Here is a 26097-nt window from a genome sequence, read left to right as displayed (position 1 = left end):
AGAGCAGACACCCCCATCTTCCTGAGCAGTAATAGTTTATTTAGACATAAATATCTGAATCCATAAATACACCTGATGGTTCATTCCTGCACCAGGTGATTACATTGTAACCAGCTGAAACACAATTCTTATTTCCAAATTTTATGATGTGGTGGGGGGATCAGTATACCCCCCTATGCTGGGGAATGTGGGGGTCACTATGACACAGTTTGCTTGTAAAACAAGTCTCTTTGAAGCCCCTATGAGGCTCAGGGTGGGATCAGGTGGCTTTAGCAGCTCCTGCACCCAAAATTACCAGCACAGAATCCCATAAACCCCCTCCCTTCATTCCTGTCTGTCCCTGTGTAGTTATTTCAGATGCTGCTGTAAGAGGACAGAAATACCCAGAAATTGTCTATAATTGGATGGAGAGTTGTCAGTCGGTGCTGGTTTCCCCCACTGTTCTCCCAGGGTGGCTCCTGAAACTCAATCCCAAGTCCCAGCCCCTCCTCTGTACAGTCCCAGCTCAGCCTCCCCTGTCTATCCCAGTGTAGCCGCTCAGACCTCCTCTCAGCAGCTCATTCCCTGCCTCTGTCCCCCTCTCCATCCCAGAATCATTGTCCCAGCAGCAACCACCAGCCAACTCTGGAATTTCATATATGCTACACAGCCCACCTGCCCACCTCTTCTGCACACTTGGATTTGGGATGTAGTTTGATCAACACTGTCCCCCTTATCTTGTGAGACATAGAGGGGTCTCCTGTACTGTCCCCATGCACATCCTGTGAGTGACAGTCTTACACTGGGGTCCTTGCACAGTCTGGGACTGGTCTTGTGGAGTAGGTGAGTTGCATTTATTCAATAACTTTCACCCGCTGCATACTGTGAATAATATATTTGCCTCCAGATATTTGGGCAGTGTAAGATACCCATATGTGCTGAACAGTCATTGCAGTAATTGCAAAATACTATCATACAGGGAGATATGTCACATTTTGTCTTTCGGACCTGCATTATTATACCTTAAAGTGACTTTATTAGCAGAACAATATCACATGAGTTTTAAGGGCAGTTGTTGAAATTCAATTGGAAAACTATTGCCGAGTTTTGGAATTGTTCAAGTTGATTTCTAAGGTTAGGACACAAGAAGCAGCTGCTGTCTGTGATTTATAAAAGTCACTTTTCAGTTTGCGAAAATTAATGTCGGGTTCGTCAAAATGAGATGAGCTGTAAAAATACATGAAGTTTAAAGTGTACCTGGAATTATTATCTAGAGTTTCCCCAGCCAGACTGTATTGAGAATCTGCTACAGTGTAACATGAGTACTAGACAAGGTCTGATAGGTATTGATTTGGTTTGTACTTGGAGAATTCACTCTGACAAATCCCTTCTGAAGTTTAAAGCAGAGTTTATCAGACACAGGGGGCCTGTTTCTACCGTACACAACTGTGAATGCAATAGCGATTACACACACAGTTCAACTGCGATAGTATGCTAATTAATTGCGGTCACAATGCCCTCGCAGGCGCAGTATAACATAAGGATGCCCACTTTACTTACCACACAACTGTAATGTTTAGCAAGACTTGCACAAGCTCTGATCTTACTCAGAAATTGCTAACTTCCACGCACGCTCTCAGGCTGCGTACAGCATCGCAGTGGATAATTTATGCATGCCTATGAAACGGCGTTCAAATGCACGGGCACACCTGCATTCGCCCGACCACTCCCTCGTCACCACCCACAAACGGCACTTCCTGTCAATCAATCGATGGGTCTAATCGTAATCGCAGTTGTGTACAATAGTGAGTCAGGCCCACAGATCATAGTATTGTCTCAGCCCTGTTTGTGCTTGTATCCAGTAGTTGGAAAATGATCATTACATATTTAATCGGATAAAACTCTTAAAGCAATGCCCTAAAGTGGATCTCACTATTCGCTTCCCCAAGTTTGCACCTGTTGCAGCATTTTATACCGTTGCCTTTGGGGCACAATATATTTAATAATGTAACTACTGTATTGCAGATACTGTATGACTGCTGTCACACTCTGTATAGTGTTTGTAAAGAGTGTTACACATGATAATTGTAACTGATTGAGAAGTGCTGATTGTGGGCCTGATTCAGAGAAGCTCGCTTGCGCTGTGCGTTCGCAAGCGGCCCGATGTTCTGCATATGCGAATGCACACACTTTGTTCTGCGCATGCGTGAACTACACACTGTGATCGCATCCCTCTCGCTCGCCCAGCAAAGGCAGCCCAGGGTAATGAGTGACAGGAGAGGCCGTTTGTGGGTGGTAACAGGGGCAGGACACTAATAACGGGAGGTTGGAGATGTGAACGCAGGTGTGCCTGAGTGTTTCAACGCCGTTTTAGAGGCGTGCATAATTAACAGGCAGCATCATAGTACACGTCATTTGCTTTTTTTTACACTGATTTCCTTGCAATGCTTGAGGTAGGGTAAAGCTACCTCAAGCGCTGCGTTCACATCCGATGGTCCTCGATGTACCAATGTTTTAATACACTTCCTGGAGATGACGTGGTGCTGTGAGCGGGTCTGAATCAGGCCCTGTGTGCTTTAACAATAAAGTGCTGATGTTGTGTAGAAAGTTCTCCTTAGAGAAAGTGTAATATGTACCTATGGTGGGTAGTTCATAAATAACAGGAGAAGGTTATGTTGGGGTCTTATTAACAAGGCCACAATATTGGTGGATATACAGTATGAAGAATAATAATCACACCTGTGATAAATGGCAATAATCTATAATGGCTACTACAGTACTTACGCTTTAAAAGAAAATATACCATGTAGTGAGTGTAATTTTTTGTGTATGAATGGCCTGTTATATAATAGCAAAGTACATGAAATAAGGCCGCAGGGGGGGTGTATTTTGCATGACTGAACCTCCGCTAAAATAGTTCATAACTTGTATGGAAAATACTTATATACTGTATGTTACAAGACGCAACAATGCAAAATAGAGAAATTATTTCTAATCCTAGGAGGACATTTATGAAGGGTAAAATGCTTTGCAGTGCAGAAGCAAGGTTTGACGGTCGCATTCCGCCATTTGCGCAAGTCCACAGAGGCGCATTGGTTTTACGCAACAAGATTGTGGCATTTGCTGGAGAAGAAAAGTGTGTAAAGGCTGAGGGCAGGACTGGGGGCTGTATTCAGAGGCGGCCGTACGGTCTACGACCGCACGGCGGCCTCGATGTTTGTCTAGTGCGCATGCGCACGAGGGAGCCGGCTCCTTCGTGCGCATGCGTGAGAGCCGCTACGACCGACAGCGAGGGTCGTAGCGGGTCTCTTTCCAAAGGGGGCGAGCTGTCGATGTTGATTGACAGCTCGCCCCGTTTGGAAGGCGGGCCGGGGGGGTGTCAGCCCAAACGGAGGCGTTCCCATGGGAACGCCTGCCGTTTGGGGGAGGCCCCAGTGATGTCAGTGGAGAGCTTCCGGCTCTGACAGAGCCAGAAGCTCTCCAGGGCTTACGACAAGTGAGACCCTACCCTAGGGTCTCGTCGTAAGCCCCGATGGTCGCGATGGTCTCTGACCATCGCGACCATCACCCGAGCGGTCGTTAGAGCTGTGGGTGTTAACCCACAGCCTAACGACCGCAACAGAGGCGGGCGGTCAGGGTGCAAGTGGTCGCCCAGTTTCTGAGCGACCGCTTGCATCCTCCGACCGCCTCTGAATGAGGCCCTGGGTGTTGGAGAGAGTATTCCTGGCATGGGGCCTGATTTAGGGATGTACGCTAATCTCCTCGCGACTTTGTCTTTTTATGCAGATACTGTGAGATAATATGCAAATTCCACAGCCGCTGGGATATGCATTGAGACGCCCACCAGCGACTTTGCCAATCCAAGAGGCTGAGTAATGGGTCACAGCATCTGCGTAAAAAGTTGCAGCATCGGTCGCAGACCAGACGATCATCGGCCTTCTGAGTATATATATATATAGCTACTCAGAATGAGTGATGGAAGACAGCGGCACCAGTGAAACTAAATGATAATAATAATAATAATAATAATAATAATAATAATAACGGCGTACAAACACTCAGTCGCTGGATCCAACATGCCTAAAAAAAATTTGCGACACATCGATGTTTTTCAACCACCCCTCCGTTACCACCCACAAACGCACTCTAAGGGGTAAAGTTACTAAAGTGAGAGTTTTTAGAAGTGGAGATGTTGCCCATAGCAACCAATCAGATTCTAGCTATTATCTTCTAGAAGGTGCTAGTTAGATGTTAAGTAGAATCTGATTGGTTGCTGTGGGCAGCATCTCCATATCTAAAAACTCTCACTTTAGTAAATATACCCCTAATTGTCAATTACTCTGCTTCTAAACCCTCTGTGCGAGCGACATCGCAGAGGCATTGGGATACTCGCAGAGACAGGCTGATACTCGCATTAGCGTAAATGAATTAGCAGGCTGCCGCGGCTGGATGAGAGAGCGGCCTTGCATGCGTCTGACTCAAAACCAGGGCCTTAGTGCATAGCTAACTGAGGGCCGGATTCAGAGATGCACGCTAACCCAATGGCTGGTGCACATCTCCGATGGTGGGAGGACTGCGCATGCGCAGGTTGTGTACTGCGCATGTGTAACCCTCCATCTGGGAGGCAGAGCGGGGAGCGTCCCTGGGCAGCGTTCCCGGAAACGGCGGCAAGTCCCTCCTCCCCTTTTTCCAGGAGGGACAAGGCCAGGGCCTTCATCGTGGACGCAGACTTCCTGGTTCTGCAAGCTGCCAGGACCACAGTCACCACCGACGAATGTTCCGTTGCTGATTCAAGGCCGCGACCTCGGTCGCAGCACTGGGATCACACAGATGCAGCGAGGAGGTGTCTGACACCTCCTTCTGCATTTTGCATTTTAAATGGAGGGAACTGCACTGCCGCGTGCGTACGGCTCTGCACTTCTGCCCATCTGTGAATCAGGCGGGGGGTACTTTAAGAAGATGAAAAGTCCCGGCAACGTTTTCGCAACTGGCAAATGAACTAAGCAGCACCATGGCGCACATGACCAAACAGACTGTCACATGATAATATGTGACATGGTCATGTGACAAACATACCCAAACCATACAATGGGGTAGATGTATGATAGCGGCACTTAACGTGCCACTATAACGCTTCCCGCTTCGCCTCTTTACCGAGGCGAAGCAGGAAGCACTACCGATGAGATGTAAGAACATCTTATCGGCCGGAGAGGGGGAGTGTTAACTCCCCCCCTCCGGCGCTACCCGCTAGAGACAGCAGCGCATCAGCCTAGTGCTGATGCCCTCTGTCTGTGTCCCGGCCGGCTCCACTGAGCATGCGCGGGATCTCGTAAGTATCGCGAGATCCCCACATGCAGCCTGGAACCAGCAGCCGCCGCAGCAGGGACAGCGCTGTCCCTGCTGTGGGGATAGGCTAGCGCCAGGCTGTAGCTGTCGATAACGACAGCTACAGCGGACCGAACGGTCAGGCGATCTGACCGTTCGTACATGGCCCTGCCGCTCGGCGCTGCTATCTTGTAGATAGCAGCACCGATAATGGCATTTACCACCAGACCCCCGATCATACATTGGGGGGAAGCGATATCAGCGCACATAACGTGCGCTGATACCGCTTCTAGGCTTCGTACATCTACCCCAATGCCCTTTATAACCAGGTACCAGGCTGCTGCTTAATCCCAAAGCCAATCACAATCCTACACAATACAGTCAAATACAGTCAAGCCAGGATTTCCATTCCCTTTGGACTACAGAAGTTATATATTTTATTAATGTCCTTTATTTCTATAAATATATAAGTAACGATTTTGTTTTTCAGAGGAATACATACATGGCAATAAGTTATGATAGAGCAAGTCTTATTCTGGCCAAATGACATAACACATAGCAGCCTGATATAAATACTGTATATACATTACACCCAGAGACTTACATTAGTGTCAGCTATCATAATTATCCTTTATGTAACCAGTACCAGATTATTAAGCAGCGCTTTGCAATTAGAGAATGTTTAATCATTCACAACATTAGTCCCTGCCAGAGGAATCTGCAGAGCGTAGAGAGATGTGCTGAGCGCTGTTTTTGTTTTGGATTTAGGCAAAAAAAAATAGAATATGTTTTTTAAAAAAACAGCTAAAATCATGTGATAATGTAATTTACGCAATCCAAAATCCGAAATTCGGATTTAAAATCCGAATTCCGAACCACATAAAGATCAGAACCGTGACTTGGATTTATCCGGATTCATGAAATTCGGGTGTATTCGGATTTTTGGAGAACCAAACCGCACATCTCTGCATCAAGTTCTCCATCCTACAGTATACAGATATGTTCACATACAGTACACCGATCTTAAAATCACGGCAAATAGCTCAATTTGGCACGCTGCGGATTTTGCGATTTAGTGGCACCGTGCTTCCAGCCAGGGGTTTTTCACAAAATAAGGGTTTTATTCGCATCACTAATGTGACCAATGTACAGGCTGTATTCTTTGTGATGTCAGTGTTTTATAATGAATTGGGAGGCTGTATTTTCTATGATGTCATTGGTTCATGATGAATCGGAGGCTGTATTTTCTGTGATGTCATTGGTTCATGATGAATTGGAGGCTGTATTCTCTGTGATATCGCTGGTTCCTGATGAATTGGAGGCTGTATTCTCTGTAATGTTGCTGCTACATTATGCATTGGAGGCTGTATTCTCTGGGATGTCATTGTTACCTAGTGAATTGGAGGCTGTATTCTCTGTTATGCTATTGTTACATTGTGAATTGGAGGCTGTATTTTCTGTGATGTCATTGGTTCATGATGAATTGGAGGCTGTATTCTCTGTGATACCGCTGGTTCATGATGAATTGGAGGCTGCATTATCTGTGATGTCACTGGTTGATGATGAATTGAAGGCTGTATTATATGTGATGTCACTGGTTGATGATTAATTGGAGGCTGTATTATCTGTGATGTCACTAGTTGATGATGAATTGCAGGCTGTATTCTATGTGATGTCATTGTTACATAGGGAATTAGAGACTTTAGGCCTGATTCAGACCCGCTTGCGAGCGCTGAGCGCTCGCAAGTGGGTCGATGGTGCCCAAGTGCGCATGCGCATGACGGAGGCGGCTCCGTCGTGCGTATGCGCGAGACCCAAATAACGACGGCCAAGCCGTCGTTATGGGTCTCGCACCAAAGGGGGCGTGCTGTCGATGTTGATTGACAGCACGCCCCCTTTGGTGGGCGTGCCGGGGGCGTGGCTGCCCAGACGGAGGCATTCCCATGGGAACGCCTACTGTCTGGGGCCGGCCCCACTGACATCACTAGTGATGTCAGTGGGAGTGCTTTTGGCTCTGATAGAGCCAAAAGCACTCCTGGGCTTGCGGCAGCGAGACCCTACCACAGGGTCTCGTCGTAAGCCCGATGGTCGCGATGGTCTTGACCATCGCGACCATCATTTTGCCCTCGCTATAGCTGTGGGTGGTCACCCACAGCTATGCGAGCGGCCAGGAGGCCGCTCCAAAAAGGAGCAGGGACGGCCCTGATTCAGAGCAAGCGCTCTGTCAGAGCGTCCGGCTCTGAATCAGGGCCTTTATCCTCTGTTATGTCACTGGTTTACGATTAATTAGAGGCTGTATGCTCTGTGATGTTACATAATGAATTGGAGGCTGTATACAGTGATATAAGGAGCTGAATTTGTGTAAAAGGGTTGGGTACAGGATGCCAGCATTTGGGATCCCGGCAGTCAGATTCCCGACACCGGCATACGACACCTGTTGGTAGGTATACCGACACCTGTTGGTAGGTATCTTAACCCTCCCCCTAACCTTTCCTCCCGCAGCCTAAGCCTAACCTCCCCCACACTGCAGCCTAAACTTAACCCTCCCCCCACTAGTACCTAACCCTCCCCCTAACCACACTACTTACCATAGAGATCCCGGCACCGGGATGCTTGTGGTCAGGATACTGGTGCCAGGATTCTGACTGGTGTCGGTATTCCGGCACTGGCAGTGACTACATCCCGCGTAAAATTGCATTTGTGTCAGTCATTAGTGTCTGTATTGGGGCATTAGATGTAGGTCTACATAACTGATGTGCATAATCCCAAAAGTCTGTATACTGTACTTCTCTATTGTCCATATTCATATAGATAGTATATCCATATAAGTAAGTAATTATTAATATGAATACTCCATCAGTCAGTTCCAAAAATTGTTTGGCCTATCAGCGTGAACCCTGGCGCCTGCGTGCAGCCTCACTAATGTCACGTGAAAGCAGCTGGTGAAATTTGGGGTATGGGTCAAATGAAAATCTGTAGATCATGATGACATCAGCAAAAGTTTTAAAGCATGACGAGAGACTTCGCTATGATAATATCGTAGTATAGTTATTCATTTACTATTTTATTAACTACATGTAGCATGAGATTGTGCGTCTTCACGGAGGAAATCGCTTCGTGCAAATCTCCGGTTTTCATGTAAACCTATAATTACCTGGCTTAGCGTAGCGCTGTGGTTAAGAGGAGGGACAGGCAAAGTCATTGGTGGAGGACACTCAGGGTCTGAATTTGATTAAAGCTACTTTGATGTATACAGCAGAATGGGCAAGGAGTGGATTATGCCGTGGAGAGAGAGGGATACACTGCACAACTTCATTCCTGCATTCCAGGGACAGAGATTATGCAAAGTCTGAAAGCAGATTATTGAAGGATCAGTTTGTTTAAGAAAATAAAAAAAAGGTCAAACGTATATTGCTGGCGTTAGTTATCGGAAAAGATGGCGGTTGTGTGCGGGTTACTTACAAAGTGCCGTTTGTGTTGACAATGAGTGAACCCATTTGTGTACATGTAAACATTATTTCATTAGTCTTATATTTATCATTGTCTGGTCAGGTAACCGGGTAAGTTTCATCAGCTTTACTCTGCTCTGATTTGTTTTTGTTAGTCAAATGGCTGATAGTCCAGTCGATCATCACAACTTTTAGGGATATTTCTGAGTATATCTTTAGGCATCTCCTGGTGGCTCCAGAGGTAAAGCTGCAGCACAGTCAAAAATTCAAATAGGGGAGCGACACCAACTGCCAGTGTATCCCGGCCGGCAATGTTTGGTGGCATGGGGTGGCAGTTGGGGAGCCACACCAACTGCCAGTGAGTCCCAGCCGGCGATGTTTGGCAGTGCTTGGGGTGGCAGTTGGGGACCCACACCAACTGCCAGTGAGTCCCGGCAGGCGATGGTTGGCAGCGCTTGGGGTGGCAGTTGGTGTGGCTCCCCTATTTGAATTTTTTATTGTTCTGTAGCCCCACCTGTGGAGCCACCACTGGCATAAAATATTGTCTGAGGTTCATTTGGCAAGGAGCACTTTTTCTTAACAATCAACTTCCCCTGATCAGTCGTTTGATCCCAGTCTTAATGTGGGCAGCAATAGAACTGGGAGCGGGCTGGACCTGTGTTTTGGGCTGGGATCTGACTGGTCGCGCAGTATTTGTTGCAGCCACGCATTACAGTCACACCACCTCCAATGAGAGCCCCAAAGGACCAATAGAATGATGGCTAGCAGGATAAACAGAGGTTTGCATGCAATACGATTCATAGTACAAACTAAGCAGATTTTAAAGTAGTTATTTTATTTCCGTGTCTGTCGCACACTAAGGGCTATTTGCGTGCGCTCGCTCTGAATCAGGGTGGTTTTTTTTTTTAAGTTTCGGCCTCCAGGCCGCTCGCACAGCTGTGGGTGACCACCCACAGCTTGTGCAAGCGGCCTGGCGATGGTCGCGATTTTTGCGACCATCGGCATTGTGAGTAGACCCTATGGTAGGCTCTCAGCACTCGCAATGCCGAGTGGACTTCCTGCTCTAATAGAGCAAGAAGTCCACTACTGACATCAGAAGTGATGTCAGTAGGGCCGCCCTCAAATGGCAGGCGTTCCTTCGGGAACGCCTCCGTTTGTGCAGCCACCCCCCCACACTTGCCTACAAAACGGGGCGAGCTGTCGATCAACATCGACAGCCGCCCCGTTTTGTTGTGAGAACTTCACTCGCTACGGGGTTTGCGCACACACGTGGCGCGCACCTCGCGTGCGCTCTGAGCCACCATCGACCCGCTTGCGAGCGCTTTGGTCTGAATCAGGCCCTAATGGTGCGTACACACTGGGCGATTAAAGTGGACGACTGAACGATAACGATATCGTTATCGTTCAGTCGTCCACTTAATCGTCCATTTTTAACACAAAAAAGATGAACGATGACGACGACGCGCGTTCCCGCGGGTCGTTCGTCATCCTCGTTCATCGGGCTGACATGCAGGCCAACCTGACGACCTCGTCAGGTTGCTGCATGTCAGGGAATGGGTGAGAGAGCCCGGCGCTGAACGATATCGCTAATGATATCGTTCAGCGGCTGTGCTCAATGTCATGAACGACATTGAGCACAGCCTGCCGGGGACACACTAGACGATATCGCTCAGGGAGCATATCGTCTAGTGTGTATGCACCTTAAGATCACTACTCAATGGCACTATACTAACGTAATCATATTACAGGCTGGATAATGTATCCAAGAAAGTTTTCCAGTGATTCATTAACATGTGCAACAAAGTAATCTTCTGCTGAACGCATCAAAGCATCCGCCAGATAGAGACAGACTGTAACATTTCTTATAATAGACATCATTTAACAGATTATGACATTTCTGTCTCTACTTTGCTGTAATGAAATGATCAATTCCTATATTATTTCTGTCACCAGCATCTCTAGGATGAAAATAATGAATGTATTTTATTTAGTTTTGCTTTTTTAATTATAAGTGCTTAGAATGACGAATGATGCCTGGAATATGTTAATCTTAATAAACCGCTAAATCACATGACATGATACCGTTGAAAAAAAAATCTTCGGATTTCCCCATTATTCTTGTACTGATAATAACTAGGATATAAACTGCCTGAGATACTTTAGAGGCTCCCAGCAAATTAAACTTTCAACAGCAGTAATCGGACCAAGAGCATACGCTAACTGGGATAACTTTCCTTTATTGGCTTGTACTGTATGTGCCTTCATTCAGTTTTAAAGTTTTAGTTGCTTTGTGTTTTTGTTATGACTTTATATCATTATCTTCTGACTATAACACAACACTGGATACAGAGGCTGTTTCATTACACATGCAATCGTCCGATTGTTGCGATCTGCAGTGCGTGTGCACAAAGACTCCACTGCGATTGGACGGTGATCGCAGTGTCTATGCAGACCCACCGCAGAGTGATTGACAGGAAGTGACCATTTGGGGGAGGTGATGGGGGGGTGGTTGGTGAAACACAGGCGTGCCAGTGCGTTTGAACGCCGTTACAGGGGCGTGCATAAATTATCCACTGTGATACCATATTTAGCCTGAGGACCACGTGCGATGTGGTTAGCAATTCCTAAGTAAGGTCAGAGCTTGTGCAAGTGTGCGTGAGGCTCCGATGGTACTCGATGTTACCGATTATTTGGTAGACTTGATAAGTTTTACAGATGTGTGTATGGTAAAGGAGGCGTCCTTATGTTAGGCTGAGACGGCATTGCGATTGCAATCATTAGCATATCTTCGCAGTGAGACTGCGTGAGTAACCGCTGCTGTGGTAGCAATAGCGATCCTTACTGAATCAGGCCCACAAATAAATTTGGAAACCACGTTTGTGACAACTATCAAAGATGTTTTCAATAAATTAAAGAAAACCACAGAAAGCGCAGAATCAGAAATCTCTTGGAAACGTGCTGGGCGTTCCTGAGTCGTGACTGCGAGGCGGCTAAACAGAGATGTGCGGAGATGGTCCATCTTTATGGGCGTGTTATGGGAGTAACGTAGGCGTGTCGCTAAAGTGTTACGTACATCCACGTTCAAACGTTCACTTTGGAGGCCATACTCAGATGGAGAAACTGGTCCCTCCAAAGGGCGAGTGCAAGTTTTGATAGTGGCATCTAAAGACACTGAACTTGTTCATCAGTACACTGCCTGCCTGTCCCCTGACCTTGTTCATCAGTACACTGCCTGCCTGTCCCCTGACCTTGTTCATCAGTACACTGCCTGCCTGTCCCCTGACCTTGTTCATCAGTACACTGCCTGCCTGTCCCCTGACCCTGATCATCAGTACACTGCCTGCCTGTCCCCTGACCCTGATCATCAGTACACTGCCTGCCTGTCCCCTGATCCTGTTCATCAGTACACTGCCTGCCTGTCCCCTGACCCTGATCATCAGTATACTGCCTGCCTGTCCCCTGACCTTGTTCATCAGTACACTGCCTGCCTGTCCCCTGACCCTGATCATCAATACACTGCCTGCCGGTCCCCTGACCCTGATCATCAGTACACTACCTGCCTGTCCCCTGACCATCAGTACACTGCCTGCCTGTCCCCTGACCTTGTTCATCAGTACACTGCCTGCCTGTCCCCTGATCATGTTGATCAGTACACTGCCTGCCTGTCACCTGATCATCAGTACACTGCCTGCCTGTCCCCTGACCCTGATCATCAGTACACTGCCTGCCTGTCCCCTGACCCTGATCATCAGTACACTGCCTGCCTGTCCCCTGATCCTGTTCATCAGTACACTGCCTGCCTGTCCCCTGACCCTGATCATCAGTACACTGCCCGCCTGTCCCCTGACCCTGATCATCAGTACACTGCCTGCCTGTCCCCTGACCCTGATCATCAGTACACTGCCTGCCTGTCCCCTGCCCTTGTTCATCAGTACACTGCCTGCCTGTCCCCTGACCCCTGATCATCAGTACACTACCTGCCTGTCCCCTGATCATCAGTACACTACCTGCCGGGAGGGTAGGCAAGCCTGGCGTACACCTCGGATTCAGGTGGATAATACAATACATGTGAACTGTAGATATTTGTCATATTTAAATTCTCAGAAGATCAATTTCTGTAGCTGAAATATGAAAAATCCGAACAATAATTTAAATGTGATGATCTGTCTGGAAGTGACATCACAGCACCTGACCTGTTCTCTGCCAATGATACCGTCTATATAACATAACAATATATAAAGCATCAATAACAACAACAACACAATAGTTTCTTACCTGAACACCACAAGGCAGCATACCTATAGTCTGTGCATGAATACATATCTAAAGTATTTCCTTAGCATGGAGGGCATGTGAGTGCATGTCCTGCACAGAGATAATTACCTGCAGCCTTCTCACTCTCAGAGATCACACGCATAGCCCCATTGTCCAACTTTGCTTTCAATCTTTCACTTTTACAGAGAAACATGATCTATGTTATAATAACACAGGATTGTCCAATCTGTGCTGCTTTATAAGTTGGTTAATCATATTCCTTACTAACTGGCCTATCATTTGTGGTAGGATTGCTCTGTACAGAGAGCTATTGTATATATTATATATAATATAAGTGCAGGGAAGAAAATGTACAGAGGCCCTGATTCAGAGCCGGACGCTCTGACAGAGCGCTCGCTCTGAATCAGGGCCCTCCTTCTGAATTTTTAGAGCGCTCGTATAGCTATAGCGAGCGGCCAGGAAGATGGTCGCGATGGTCAAGACCATCGCGACCATTGGGCTTGCGACGAGACCCTTGTGGTAGGGTCTCGTTGCCGCAAGCCCTGGAGTGCTTTCGGCTCTATCAGAGCCGAGAGCACTCCCACTGACATCACTTGTGATGTCAGTGGGGCCGGCCCCAGACGGTAGGCGTTCCCATGGGAACGCCTCCGTCTGACCAGCCACACCCCCGGGAAGCCCACCAAAGGGGGTGTGCTGTCACTCACCATCGACAGCACGCCCCCTTTGTAGCGAGACCCATAGCGAGAGCTTGCCCGGGTCTGAATTAGGCCCAGAGTGCTGAATATATTTTATAGGTGTAGGGAAGCAGGGCAGCCATCAGAAATTGGGATGCCCGGGACTAACAAAACCGGCAGGTCTGATCTGACTCAGAAATTGAACCTCTCGTCGTACCGCAGTGAGCACTCAAGCTGCGAATGATGTCGCCGAGGCTCATTTATGCACGCCCAGGAAACGGCGTTCAAATGGACAGGCACGCCTGCGTTTCTCCGACCACTCCCCCGTCCACACCCACAAAAACGCTGATGTCCCATCACTCATGCTGCGATGGCTTTGTATCTGCCTGCATGATCGCACTGCGATCGCAACTCCAACCTGCGCACGGGCACTGCGGTGCATACTCATGTGCAGTGCGCACCATAGACCGATCTGCAGACGAGGTTGCAATTGTGATCCGTGATGAATCAAGCACTATATCTATTATCTAGTAGGGAAGCACTATACAGAGAGTTATGTAAATATCATATAAATGTAGGGATGCATTGAACAAAGACTATATCTATTATATACAGTAGTTATAGGAAAGCACTGTACATCAGCGCGATGATGAATAGCCACGGGAGGGAGCTCCCGCAGTTATCCAATTCAATGCGCTGTGTGCCTTGTTGGGAAGCCGGTAAGTCAGAGAATGCTGGTTCCCGCGACTTAACCTGGGTGTTAAGGCGCGGTAACCGGCATTCTCCAACTAAAGTGCCACCGCGCGCGGCTGTTAGTGCTGCGCTAAGCCGGCAAACAGCTGCGTGCCCGGCACTTTTGGCGGATTTCTCCTCGCATCCCCAGGGAGGTGCGAGAAGAAATCCATTGCCCGCCCAAACAGCGCGTTGTATTGAATATTCTCCATTTCGCTGAATTGAATTCTCCCCATAGAGACATCAATCATCATTTGTTAGATACCACAGGTGATTTGATTGTACAGTCAAAGGCAGTGGTCCAATGGCTTACAATTCATTTAAATTTCACTACCGTATGTGCGGTCACGGTCTGCTCTTCTCTGTGCATGATCATGAAACATTACTGATTTTCTCACATTAGAAACCATTTACCATTGATAGAAATCCTTTAGATGAACAACCATACTGACTCTGTGACATCACCATCCAATCACACACTAACCTGCTACATACACTGTGTTACTGCACTGCGCTTATTGTATGACATCACCATCCAATCACACACTAACCTGCTACATACACTGTGTTACTGCACTGCGCTTATTGTATGACATCACCATCCAATCACACAATAGCCTGCTACATACACTGTGTTACTGCACTGCACTTATTGCATGACATCACCATCCAATCACACACTAACCTTCTACATACACTGTGTTACTGCACTGCGCTGATTGTATGACATCACCATCCAATCACACAATAGCCTGCTACATACACTGTGTTTATAGCACTGCGCTTATTGTATGACATCACCATCCAGTCACACAGTAGCCTGCTACATACACTGTGTTACTGCACTGCGCTTATTGTATGACATCACCATCCAATCACACACTAACCTAATACATAGACTGTGTTACTGCACTGTGCTTATTGTATGACATCACCATCCAATCACACACTAACCTAATACATAGACTGTGTGACTGCACTGCGCTCACTCTGTGACATCACAATCCAATCACACACTAACTTGCTACATAGACTGTGTGACTGCACTGTGCGCACTATGTGACATCACCATCCAATCACACACTAACCTGATACATAGACTGTGTGACTGCACTGCGCTCACTCTGTGACATCACTATCCAATCACACACTAACCTGCTACATAGAGTGTGACTGCACTGCGCTCACTCTGTGGCATCACCATCCAATCACACACTAACCTGCTACATAGACTGTGTGACTGCACTGTGCTCACTCTGTGACATCACAATCCAATCACACACTAACCTGCTACATAGATTGTGTGACTGCACTGCGCACACTCTGTGACATCACCATCCAATCACACACTAACCTGCTACATAGAGTGTGTGACTGCACTGCGCTTACTCTATGACATCACCATCCAATCACACACTAACCTGCTACATAGATTGTGTGACTGCACTGCATTCACTCTGTGACATCACCATCACATCACACACTAACCTGCTACATAGATTGTGTGACTGCACTGCGCTCACTCTGTGACATCACCATCCAATCACACACTAACCTGCTACATAGAGTGTGTGACTGCACTGCGCTCACTCTGTGACATCACAATCCAATCACACACTAACCTGCTACATAGATTGTGTGACTGCACTGCGTTCACTCTGTGACATCACCATCCAATCACACACTAACCTGCTACATAGATTGTGTGACAGCACTGCACTCACTCTGTGACATCACTATCCAATCACACACTAACCTGCTACATAGAGTGTGTGACTGCACTGCGCTCACTCTGTGACATCACCATCCAATCACACACTAACCTGCTACATAGACTGTGTGACTGCACTGCGCTCACTCTGTGACATCACCATCCAATCACACACTAACCTGCTACATAGAGTGTGACTGCACTGCGCTCACTCTGTGGCATCACCATCCAATCACACTAACCTGCTACATAGAGTGTGTGACTGCACTGTGCTCACTCTGTGACATCACAATCCAATCACACACTAACCTGCTACATAGATTGTGTGACTGCACTGCGCACACTCTGTGACATCACCATCCAATCACACACTAACCTGCTACATAGAGTGTGTGACTGCACTGCGCTTACTCTATGACATCACCATCCAATCACACACTAACCTGCTACATAGATTGTGTGACTGCACTGCATTCACTCTGTGACATCACCATCACATCACACACTAACCTGCTACATAGATTGTGTGACTGCACTGCGCTCACTCTGTGACATCACCATCCAATCACACACTAACCTGCTACATAGAGTGTGTGACTGCACTGCGCTCACTCTGTGACATCACAATCCAATCACACACTAACCTGCTACATAGATTGTGTGACTGCACTGCGTTCACTCTGTGACATCACCATCCAATCACACACTAACCTGCTACATAGATTGTGTGACAGCACTGCACTCACTCTGTGACATCACCATCCAATCACACACTAACCTGCTACATAGAGTGTGTGACTGCACTGCGCTCACTCTGTGACATCACAATCCAATCACACACTAACCTGCTACATAGATTGTGTGACTGCACTGCGCTCACTCTGTGACATCACCATCCAATCACACACTAACCTGCTACATAGATTGTGTGACTGCACTGCGCTCACTCTGTGACATCACCATCCAATCACACACTAACCTGCTACATAGACTGTGTGACTGCACTGCGCTCACTCTGTGACATCACCATCCAATCACACACTAACCTGCTACATAGACTGTGTGACTGCACTGCGCTCACTCTGTGACATCACTATCCAATCACACACTAACCTGCTACATAGACTGTGTGACTGCCCTGTGCTCACTCTGTGACATCATCATCCAATCACACACTAACCTGCTACATAGACTGTGTGACTGCACTGTGCTCACTCTGTGACATCACCATCCAATCACACTAACCTGCTACATAGAGTGTGTGACTGCACTGCGCTCACTCTGTGACATCACCATCCAATCACACACTAACCTGCTACATAGATTGTGTGACTGCACTGCGCTCACTCTGTGACATCACCATCCAATCACACACTAACCTGCTACATAGAGTGTGTGACTGTACTGCGCTCACATTGTGACATCACCATCCAATCACACACTAACCTGCTACATAGATTGTGTGACTGCACTGCGCTCTCTCTGTGACATCACCATCCAATCACACACTAACCTGCTACATAGATTGTGTGACTGCACTGCGCTCACTCTGTGACATCACCATCCAATCACACACTAACCTGGGACAATTTCTAAACTGAGCCGTCTTTGTAACATCTGTACTATCGAATTCTTCCGAGCTTTTTCTGACCAAGGCAGCTGGTGGGGGTTTCCTAAATTAGCGTAATCCAGTGAAATCCAGTGTAACAAATACAGATGCAGGAGTACATTACTCACATGTATGATGTTTTATATGCTTACCCTCTACACAGCTGTTTCTCAGACTGAGAGTTTAGGAAGTGCCTGTTTTGTGCCGTTTTTAATATATTTTATGTCACAGCTGTCAGAGCCGTCTTCCGTCGTGTTTTCAGGAGGACAAATCGAGTTCTTTGGCTGTGAGGAAGAATTTCATCTTTACATGACGTTAATGTATTGGTTTTCACACGCCCTCCGGCAACTTTTACAAAATACAAGTTCACACATCATATATAGCTATTCAAGGCCAACCAACGCACACAATGCTGTCTGGATGGTGTGAAGGCATTGATGAAAACACATAAGGGGGAGGAGGAATGTAAAGTAGTGCTATTCTGTCTACGGGTTCAAACTGGCTGCAAAATGCCGTTGGTTACGGCCTCCAAATATGTCCGGGGGTTTGTGACGGGCATGAATGGCAACAATTTGCGCCAAAATCTGTCAGAGGATGTCTCTGGCTGGCGATATCTGTCCGACTGGAATAAGAGGTACAATAAACATATGTATAAAGTTGTTAGTAATTAACACTTACGGAATTAAGGGGCCCCAGACAATGAATTAATTATATTTATGTTAATTTATTTAGGGCAGGATGCTCTTTCTTGATTATATAATGGGCCAATAATATGTTAATTGTAGCCATATTAACTTATTAATAATGGAGGCAGGTGCAACTTATTAATAATGGAGGCAGGTGCATGCAGGCACTTGTAGTGCCACGAGTGTACAATATAATTGGTGCTTCCAACTTTAATTACTAAGGGCCTGATTCAGAGCCGGACGCTCTGAAAGAGCGCTCGCTCTGAATCAGGGCCAGTCTTTTTTTTTTTAGAACGTCCTCCTGGCCGCTCGTATAGCTGTGGGTGACCACCCACAGCTATAGCAAGCGGCCAGGAAGATGGTCGCGATCGGGCTTGCGACGAGACTCTTGTGGTAGGCTAACAGAGCCGAAATCTCTCACGCTGACATCACTCGTGATGTCAGTGGGGCCTCCCCCAAACGGAGGCATTCACATGGGAACGCCTCCATTTGGGCAGCCACTCCCCCGGCCCGCCCACCAAAGGGGGCGTGCTGTCACTCAACATCGACAGCACGCCCCCTTTGGAGCAAGACCCGGAGCGACGGTTTGCCCGTCGCTATCCGGGTCTCGTGCATGCGTACAACGTAGCCGGCTCCGTCATGCGCACTGGGCCACCATTGACCTTCTTGCGAGCGCATAGCGCTCGTGAGCGGGTCTGAATCAGGCCCTAAAAGCGGCCCAACTTAACATAAAAATATTATTGGCCCGTTATGTTTTAGAAATAATATTGGCCCTTTACTATTTATTCTATATTATATCGTTTGTGCAATAAAAATGTTATCTATTTTATTTTTTAAATATTTATTAGGAATTGGCGGCAATTATTTTTCCATTAAATAATTGCGCCACACAAATATATTATGTAATTGTTTGTCCCCCTTAATGAACTGTTAATTAGACTAGTGACAATTAAATACACACGTGCAGTAAATTATGTTCCTTTATTATGTTGTGGCTGGACACAGGGGCGTATCTATAATGGGTGCAGGGTGTGCGGGGCACACAGGCCCCTGGCTCCAGGGGGGCTCCGCACCACACGCCCTGTACCCATAATATACTTACCTCTCAAGAGTCCCACGTCGGTGCGGGGGTCCGGCGCTGTAAAAACATCTGGAAAATGGACGCAGCGGCCATTTTCCCGTTGTTTGCGCATGCGCAGTACCGGGAAATGGCTGCCGCGGCCATTTTCCTGGTGACCTGCGCATGCACTATAGACTTTGGGCACACTCTAGTGCCCAGAGTCTATAACTCTGGCGCTGGCCGCGCACAGCTCAGAACGCTGCCGGCTGCCGAACGGAGAGGAAGGGACCCATGACGGAGACTGCACACGGGCCCCCGCCTCTCTAGAAACGCCCCTGACTGGATAGATAACTCATACTGTACTTCATGCAGTTTCAGCAATCTTTCCAAAAAGAGGCACCCCTAGCGTTTGGTGATATTTTTTTTTTTTTTGCCGGTGATTTGTGAACTCATTACATCTGACTGTTGGTAATCACAACACTGAAAAATCAACTTTTATCTAAACGAAGCCGACAGTTTGTAATATGGCTTTTACACCGCCGCTTCTGCTCGTGTTATTACCTGGTCATCCTGGGTCGCAGCGCAGTGTAATACCCCTTTCACACTTTCTCCAAAAATACGGGTTATTACCCGTGAACGCGCTACAAACCCAGTTTACAGTGCAGTGTGAAAGGGACAGGTTGAAATAAGTCGGGTCGAGTGAGCCTGCATTTCAAATCTGGTCACGAGAAGGGTTGAAAGTGTGTTCAACACGGCTCACGAGGCAGTGTGAATGGGTAACCAGGGTCGATGCAACCCGGCTCCCGTCCTCTGCATAGGAAGAGCTGGCGCTAAGCGCCAGCGCACCACGTGATGGCGGTGACGTCATTGGCCCAACATTAGTGCTGGGTCAGTTCGCCAGTCTGAAACGGGTCTCAGCCGGGGTACACCAGAGATATGCGGCATGAAACAAAAACCTGGGTGCTACATACAGATGTGAACGGGGTTATAAAGGGGCCAAGTTGGGATTCAAAATTGAGTGACCCGACGATCCAACCCAGGAATCTTGCAGGGTTTAACTCAGCAATGACCCGCATAACCCTGCAGTGTAATCGGGTAACTCGGGCCATCCGATCCGGATCCCGTATACTACTTGGGTAGATCCGGATTTTCTGGCGCTTGGAGGTGATGTCATCGATATACCTCAGAGAGTACTACCATTGCCAACCAGACAGCAAAACAATTTGCCCATAGTCTTGCCGAAAGTGACTACATATGTGTTGACAATGGCAGCCAGCGACCTATTTGGCCTTAATTGAACATACATTAATATTGACAATTGTGGAGGAAGGTGAGAAGCCCCGGGGAGCTTCCCATTCATCGACTAGGTTTTGAGTGAAATGATCCTTCAAGAACAAAAAGATAGTTTCCTTTAATGTACTTCTAATGAGTCTTTGTTATTAGAAAGTTCTTTATTCTCCGTGTTCTTTATGACAGACTATAGGATCTGGCTCCTGCTGGGCCCAGGATCACGCTCTACAAGTCTATGTGTTTGCTGAGTGTACCACTCGTGTGGTTTATTCACTGCCTGCTACAGATTTATACGGAGAGTCGCCTTTATTCTCTGTTCCTTATTGTGTCCTCTGCTGAATGTTGTGATTGTCTGCGCGTTTGAGGAGGTGCTATAAGCAGCAGCAGGTGCGGGACGAGTGTATATAATCATCTTTGCACTCTGCCATTTTCTTTGTTACGCGCACTTCTCAAGTAGTATTTGTCTTATGGATATAGGTTACTGTATTAACCCTTTCGCGGGTGCACATAAGAAGCAAAATTGCAGCATTTTCTGAATAAAACACACAAACCGGCTTATCTCTGTGATGCTACGACCCTTTATGAAAGGGGGAAATGTACTAAGCCTTGAAGAGAGATAAAGAGGTGAGAGATAAAGTACCAACCAATCAGCTCCTGTCACCGTACAGGCAGTGTTTAAAATAGTGATTTGTTGCATTTATGACGCAGAAGAACTACATTGCATCAAAGCATTCAGCAAGATACATTTGCTAAAATAAATACACAAATTAGGGGTGAGCAACATTGTCAGACCTGTTCCGTGAAGCTTTTGGGCGCAAAATTTGGCCTCTAGTGTCCCCTTTCCTACCCCAACAACGCCACAGAGTAGAGTGAACTGACCGTTGTTCCAGCAAGTAAGATGGACAATTTTAGTATATTTGCCCTGTGTACTTCTCCATGAAGATCAATCATCCATTTCCTAAGAGTTGTTACTTGTTAGGAGCTGTATTCTTTTCTTCCTATTGGGCTGTCTCTTTTTCTCTGTGGGGTCTATGCAGAGTCGTAACTAGACTTTTTGGTGCCCTGTGCCAGAAAGAGCATTGGCGCCCTCCCTCCCCCTATTTTTCAAATAGGGATATGAGATGTGCACCCGAAAAAGGGTCATGGCTTCATGGGGAAGGGCCAGGAAAGAGATGGGGGAGGCCAGGAGATGCCGGGGATAAATAGGGACATAATATAGTGCACCTGAGAGAGGGCCATGGCCTCATGGGGAAGGGCCAGGGAAGAGATAGGGGAGGCCAGGAGATGCTGGGGATAAATAGGGACATAATATAGTGCACCTGAGAGAGGGCCATGGCCTCATGGGGAAGGGCCAGGGAAGAGATAGGGGAGGCCAGGAGATGCTGGGGATAAATACGGACATAATATAGTGCACCTGAGAGAGGGCCATGGCCTCATGGGGAAGGGCCAGGAAAGAGATAGGGGAGGCCAGGAGATGCTGGGGATAAATAGGGACATAATATAGTGCACCTGAGAGAGGGCCATGGCCTCATGGGGAAGGGCCAGGGAAGAGATAGGGGAGGCCAGGAGATGCTGGGGATAAATAGGGACATAATATAGTGCAGCTGAGAGAGGGCCATGGCCTCATGGGGAAGGGCCAGGGAAGAGATAGGGGAGGCCAGGAGATGCTGGGGATAAAAGAAGAGGAAGCAACATGTCAGAATGATAATAAACAGAAAACTGACAGGCCCAAACAGTGCCCCCTGCCCTGCGGTGCCCTGTGCTATGGTACTGGTCACACTACCCTAGTTACGGCCCTGGGTCTATGTACTAAGATTGTAGAGACATAAAGTGGAAAGAGATAAAGTACCAACCAATCAGCTTCTAACTTTCATTTTGTTCTAGCACAGTCTGCAGAATGACAGTAAAGTTGGGTACACACAATCCGATGGTGTGTGCCGATCCGACATAGCGATTATCGGATTGGTGGAGACAGGGGCGTATCTATAAGGGGTGCAGAGTGTGCGGTGCCCACGGGCCCCTGGGTCCAGGGGAGGCCCGCACCACAGGCCCCGAACCCATATTTATTATACTTACCTCTCTGAAGTATCATGTCGGCTGTAGCAGTGCTACACAAAACCCTTGGAAAGTGGCTGCGGTGGCCATTTTCGGGCATTTTGCATATGCGCAACAGGGAAATCGCTGGGAAAATGGCTTCCGCGCAATTTTCCCAGTGACCTGCTCATGCGCAGTAGACTCGGCACAAATCCCCTACTAACTAGAGTAGGGGGCCCCGGACGGCGAATGAACACGGGCCCCCTCCTCTGATAATACGCCCCTGGGTGGGCACCTGTACACACTGAGCAATGTCTTGCCCATTGTGTGCTTTCTTTGATCTTTACAATGGAATTGTGAGGTCAGGAACAATATGGCGTGTGCAGCATACTCCTGTCCTCCCGATGTAGCCATCGCAGGAGCACTTACAGCAGTTTATTAACTATTGGTTGATCGGCCCGATACTTGGATAGTGTGCACCTGGCTTTAGAAGCTGATTGGTTGGTACTTTATCTCTCTCCAAGGCTTGATACAACTAACCCTGTGTAACTTTCCTAAACTCCCTAATGGTTAAAAGTTTGCAGATTTCATTGAAAATTTCAGCAACCTTAAATAATTTACCTCATGAATAAACACCTCAGACAACAGGATGTGGTGTTAGATTTTGATGACAATTATTTGACATAAATAATGTGGGATGTAGTTCCCATTCCGGCGGGACGCCGACGCTCAGAATATTGGCGCTGGAATCCCAACAGCAGTCGGAATCAGAAGTTTAGGGTTAGGCTGTGGGGGGGAGGGTTAGGCTGTGGGGGGATGGTTAGGCTGTGGGGGGAGGGTTAGGGTTAGGCTGTGGGGGGAGGGTTAGGGTTAGGCTGTGGGGGGGATGGTTAGGGTTAGGCTGTGGGGGGATGGTTAGGCTGTGGGGGGAGGGTTAGGCTGTGGGGGGATGGTTAGGCTGTGTGGGGGGAGGGTTAGGCTGTGGGGGGGATGGTTAGGGTTAAGCTGTGGGGGGGAGGGTTAGGCTGTGGGGGATGGTTAGGCTGTGTGGGGGGAGGGTTAGGGTTAGGCTGTGGGGGGGAGGGTTAGGGTTAGGCTGCGGGAAAAGTGGGTAATGGTTAGTGGGAGGGTTAGGGGTTAGGGTTAGGACATTTACCTAACTGGGTCGGGATTCTGACTGTTGGGATGTTGCTATAGGTTTTCTGATCCCCGGCATCCCGTACCCAACCCAATAATTTAAATTGCATCATTGAATTAGTGGTAGTATGGTGCAGCTTAAATGAATGGATCACAGGACAAACAAACACGTGGATACTGTACAATCTGAAGTGCTGTGTTCAACTCTCCTGGCAAAGCAGTCGGGCGGCTGCGTCATATCCCATATACAGTATAAGGAGAGCGCACCCAGCTTATAACAATAAGCAGCCAACTAAACTGCAGTTTTTTTCCGCCACGCAAACAAAGAACAATGAATAATAGGTATAACGAAAGGGACAGGAGGGAGAGATTTCCAGAAGCAAGAGGGGAGTGCTGCCAGCCTGCGGGCACTAATGTAACATTCATAGTCTCAACCTCTACACCCAATAGGCTACATTCAATTGATCAATGAATATAATCACAAAGGGGAGTTAACATTAATCTTAAAGGGACCCCGCTCTGGGGTTTAACCCTGCTCGGGCTCTGTATGGTGCCTTACGCTCTGCTTCTCACTCACTCCCTGCGCTGCTTCTTTCTCCCATTCCTCTGTGTTTCTCTCTGTCTCTCCTTCATTATCACTCACTCCCCAGTCCCCACCCAGTCCGGACACCCCTTTCGATATAGTGCTGTCCCAACGAAGAAGTGACTTTCGGGAGTCCTAATGCGCAAGCGCGGCCATGGGCTAGCAGATGCGCCAGCCGCAGGGGGCGGAGAAGGATCCTTCTGCTGGGAACCTTTATAATACATAAAGAGATCCATATGTATTGAGGTACACCCAGTGGCATCACTAGGGGGTGCGCACCACACCAGGTGTCACCCTGCAAGGGGGTGACACCAAAATCCTACCCTCCAACATGACCCATTCCATTAGGTACAAAACACTCTGCTCCTGGACTTCCCACCTAATGTATGATTGCAGTCACCTGTGTTGAACTGAGTAATAGATGAGACAGGTGTTCCAGCACAGGTGGCTGCAATCATAAATTAAGAGGGAAGTCCAGGAGCAGAGCATTGTGTACCTAATGGAACGGGTCATGTTGGAGGGTGTGCAAAATGCCAGCTCCTCCTCAAAATGCCAGCTCCTCCGGCACTGTGATTCATTGTGCAGCATCTGGCTCCCGATCACTAAGGAGGAGCCGAAGGTGCGGGGAGATTCCCGGGGGGGGGGGGGGGGGGAGCCCGGACCACAAGAATGATAAAACCAGGGATGTGCTGCGAGGTCACTCTCCTTCCCCTCAAGGCCATCACCCCTATACGGACTCGAAGGTTGGCTAATTGGCACACTGGGTGTCACCATCCCATTGACACCACTGGGGTACGACATGCAGTAAGGAAGCCGACGGTCAAAATGCCGACCGTAGGCTTCCCGACTGTCAAATCCCGGCAAGATACTAATGACAGGCGTCAAAATCCTGACGTCTGTCATCAAACTTACGCCGGGAGCCCAACACGCGGCATACCGCACAAAGGTAAGCCGGGCGCGGACAGCCGTGGAGGGGGGGTTAGGTTTTAGGGCTCCTGGGGGGACTTAGGGATAGCCCCCCCACCCCGGGATGATTAGGTGTAGGCTAGGGGAAGTGGGGGTTAGGGTTAGGCACCCCGGGGGGAGGTTAGGGTTAGGTACATCCCCCGGGAGACTTAGGTTTAAGATGCGGGGTAGGGGGGTTTAGGTTTAGGCACTTACAGAGGGGTTAGGCTAATATCGGGGGAGATTAGGGTTTGGCATTCCTAAAGTGGGTTGAAGGTAGGGGGTAGGGTTAGGGGTACTTACCAATATTAGCGATCAGGATTTTCACCCCTGCCGGACTTCCGGTGTCGGGATTAGAACATATGCGGCCTGCGGTATTACATATGATTCCCTGGGGTACACCACTGAAAATTACACTTTGAGTTTTTACCGCATTTTACGGCTTGATGCATCTCGCCCTATGTAGTACTACACGAGGATGGTTTTTTTTGGCCACCAGGAGAAATATATAGTATAGACATCTGTAATTTATAAGAATTCATCTCCAAGAACTGGAATAACACAAGACTCTTTCAGTAAGTAATACTTTACAAAACCCATAACAATGA

The 26097-nt window shown here is 47.9% G+C and overlaps 1 protein-coding gene across 1 annotated transcript in view; it reads left to right on the top strand.

Moving 5' to 3' along the window:
• Positions 1-537: 537 nt before the first annotated feature.
• COL22A1 (collagen type XXII alpha 1 chain) overlaps positions 538-26097 on the top strand; it is a 442369-nt gene continuing 416809 nt past the window's right edge. Inside the window, exon 1 of the mRNA XM_088478826.1 lies at positions 538-822. The gene's annotated coding sequence lies outside the window, so the exon portion shown is untranslated. The remainder of the gene's footprint in view (positions 823-26097) is intronic.

The sequence above is a fragment of the Taudactylus pleione genome, unplaced genomic scaffold (genome assembly GCF_031769625.1).
Source record: "Taudactylus pleione unplaced genomic scaffold, aTauple2 ptg000219l, whole genome shotgun sequence".
Taxonomy (NCBI): domain Eukaryota; kingdom Metazoa; phylum Chordata; class Amphibia; order Anura; family Myobatrachidae; genus Taudactylus; species Taudactylus pleione.
The sequence above is the reverse complement of the archived record's forward strand: the minus strand, read 5'-3'. Positions and strand labels throughout refer to the sequence as shown.